We start from the raw sequence: 3901 nt of genomic DNA, 5'->3' as shown, positions 1-3901 counted from the left end.
CCAAAATTTCATACATGCAATAAGAAATAACACACATGCACACAAAAATTTTCCTAAGGAAAATAATATGCTAAAAACCCCAATGTCTGTTTTCACTTATATGAGCATTAGAAATGTATTGCAATTTGTTTTCTCAACTGAGCACAACCTACAAGTGAATAACCTATCTCTCTGCTCACTGAGAAGCTCTAAGCCAGACTTATTAAATTTCTACCTCTGCTTGAGCACATATTTGCTTGCGCAATTCCTTGAGAAATTAGGCCCCTATTATTTAGGAATTTTTTCAAAATGGATTGCAAAATTCCCAAGGTTGATCATCTAGCTGTATGCAACACCTGTACACTCAAGGCTAGTCTATAGTTGATGTTACACTACCTTGGAATCTCCACCACAGCCAAGGAACTTGAATTCTCCATGCATTAGCTATTTTGGGTTGATTGATTAGTTAACTTGATGATCACTGAGTTTGACTGAAGTCCCACTTCATAATTGGCCTTCCACTAGTTCCTCAAGCAGTTGGAACTAGTTTAACTAAAAATAACTTGAGACAACTAACTTTGATTGCCACAAATTAACAATCATACATGCTTAACTGAACTATAACTCCTCCAACTCGAATTTATTGTGTAAACCAGGTGACACAAGCCATGTCACACAAGTTAATTGCATCCAACCTGTCTGTTGATGTGGAAATTCATTTTTTCTCAATTTAATCAAGGAAAAATAAAATTGAGAATTTCTTGCTACATTTTTTAAAACTCCCTCTCTGCAAGAAAGGGATTATCAACCACTCTATCCTGCACCTAAGGAAATTGAACTTCCCTCTTAACAAAGATTTTGTCAAAATGTCAACATCTTACTCCTCTATCAGAATGGAGTGTAGCAACATCATCTGCCTCTAGACACAGTCTCGTAAATGGTGATATTGGATATCTATATGCTTGGATTGATCGTGAAATGTTAGATTCTTAGGGAGATTGATGCAAGTCTGATTATCACAATTGGATCCATCATCTAACCAAATAGTCCAACAAGTATCTTTCTCATCCATATTGCCTCACATGTTTCCTGACTTGTAGCCATGTATTGTGCTTCTATCTAGCTGAGCACCAGAGATATTTGCTTCTTATCATACCAAGAAACAACTACAAACCCAACACTAAAAATTACACTTTATGTACTCTTTCATTCTAATGGAATTGTGTCCAACCTGCATCTGTGAAACCGCACAACTTCACTCCCTCTGCTCATCTATACCATAGCCCAAACTAGGTAGTGCCTATGAGGTATTGTAAAAACTGCTTAGTTGCCTTCAAAAATAGTTTGGTTGACCTACCCATAGCATGTCTTAGCTCATTGAATGCACATCACATACCTGGTCATGTGTTCACAAGATACATGAGTGGACCCACTAGTTGTCGATAAATGGTAGCATCCACTTCACCTGAAGTGGCATCCTCCTTCCTCTAGTTGTTCGTTAAAGGTTTTTCCATGGGTTTACAACTCTCCATGCAAAATCTCTGTAGTATCTCATTTTCATACTTGCCTTTAGAGACAAATAGTTACCCATCACCTTGTCATACTTCCAACCCAAGAAAGTAGTGCATGAGACCCATGTCCTTCATTTAAAATTCCCTTGCAAGGTCCTCCTTGCAAGATATGATCAACGTCTCATCACTAGTTAAAATAAAATTATCAACATATAAGACAATAATAAGAAATTTACCTTCTATCCATATGCGATGAGGTTTGCATCTGGTTCACTTATGGTGAAGCCCAAACCGGTGAGATAACTATTGATCTTGGTGTACCAAGCACGAGGTGCTTGCTTGAGATCATACAGTGCTCACTTGAGTTTGCACACATGAGACTCTTGATCAAATGTCTCAAAACCTTTTTTGTTACTCTATGTACACCTCCTCCTTAGTAACCCCATTCAGAAATGTTTCTTTTAGACCCATCTGTGTAGCGAGATGAGGAATTGATCTAATCGATGAGTACCTTACTACAAGAGAAAATGTCTTATCATAGTCAATTCCCTCAACTTGAGATTACCCCTTGGCAACAAATCTATCCTTATACTTCCCTATTCTTCCATTTGTTGCCTGCTTCACCTTGAAGATCCATCTCAAACCCACTATTGCTTTATATGTTGTTCTTGGGATCTTTTCGCAAACATAGTTCTTTGCGATGGATTCATATTCCTCCACCATTGCATCAACCCATACAAGTTTCTCTATTTCTTCCTCAAAATAAGATGGCTCAGTCTCTATAAGCTCATTCATAATAGCCATGTCACCAGTGTACCTCTCAGGTGACCTCCTTTGCTTATGAAAATTTGAAGGATATCCCACATTCTCCCTCGCATCCTGCACAAGTCTATCAACTTTCTTAGTTCTTTTTCTGCCTTCTCTGGAGCTTTCTCTTTAGTGAAAGTCTCCACTCTCTGCTCCACAATTTGTGGTTGCTCTTCAACTTCTTGAGGTTCCTCTTTTTGAGCTAAAATCTCATCTTTTGGTGGCATCTAAAGCTCTGTCTCAAGAGAGCACCACATAGATTTCTCCTCATCAAAATTTACATCCCTTCACATAAATATCATTATGAGTGATGGGAAGTACACATGTTAGTTGTGGGGATTTTTTGTGTAACCCACAAATACCCCAAATTTTGTTGTTAACTAAAGCTTCTTCCTTGATTCTTTGGAGACATGGCAGTAAACATAGTCTTCAAAAATCTTGATATGTGACAGATCCGTCTTTCTCCCGGAGAAAGCTTCCTCTAGTGTAATATCATGCCAAGAATCTGATGAGAACTTCAGTTCTGCAAACAAACTATTGTATTGCATGCCTCAACCCACAAATGAAAAGGTAGGCCTTCGTCATGCAACATCACCCTTGTTTCTCCCAAAATTCTATGGATATTTCTGTCAACCACCCCAGTCTGATGTGGGTTGTGGGGTGTTGTCAACTCTCATTGAACGCCTTCTTTCACACATAAATTTTTGAATTCATTCAACACATACTCACCTCCATTATTGCTCTAGAGAGCCTTCACCTTCTTGTTGGTTTCTTTCTCAGACAGTGCTTTGAATTCTATGAACTTGGAGAATGTCCCATCTTTCTTCCGCATGAAGAGATCCAACACTATGTGAGAAGTCATCAATAAAAAGGACAAAATATTTGTGTCGGGCAGTGGAGGCTATAAAGAAAGGTCCACAGACATCAAAGTGGATCCTTTCTTGGATTGCATGTGCTTTGTTGTCCTGATCATGAAATTCAAATTTTAAGTACTTCCCCAAGGTACATCCTTTGCATACATCTTGTTGCTCAAGTGCTCCTTTAGGGAGGCTAGTGGATATTTGTTGTATACTATTCGAGGTGCCATGATGCAAATCGCCAAGGCTTATGTGCTAAAGTTCACCTACATTACGGCCCTGCACTTTCTATTCCTTAGTTTTTAATGCAACACAATATTCGACATCTAAGTTATATATATTCTTCGCAGAAACCTTGATCTTCTTCACCTGTCTCATTGCTATGTGTCTCAGGAATGTTTTTCCTTTGTTGAAGATCACGTCATAACCACAGTCTTCCAAAACTGCAACAGAGATGACATTTTTCTTTAGGCCTACAACAAACATGACATCCTTGAGCCTGAGAGGGGAGCCTAACTCCCTTTGAAAGTTGACTGTACAAATACTGGTCATGTTGTACCTTCCATTGTCCCCTAGCTTGATATACATATGGAGATCTTTCTCCTCCAAGTCACTGAGAACTCTCTACACACTGTCATGTGGAACAATGCACCTGAGTCGTAGTACCACATGCTCCCCATCACTATGTTGGACATGCATCCAATAAGGGTAAAGTCAAGGTCAAACTATGAATCCAAGGCTCCACCT

This window comes from Pinus tabuliformis, chromosome 1_1 (assembly GCF_031772625.1).
Source record: "Pinus tabuliformis cultivar Carrire ecotype Pingquan chromosome 1_1, CPIR1, whole genome shotgun sequence".
Classification (NCBI taxonomy): Eukaryota; Viridiplantae; Streptophyta; class Pinopsida; order Pinales; family Pinaceae; genus Pinus; species Pinus tabuliformis.
This window is presented reverse-complemented; position numbering follows the sequence as displayed.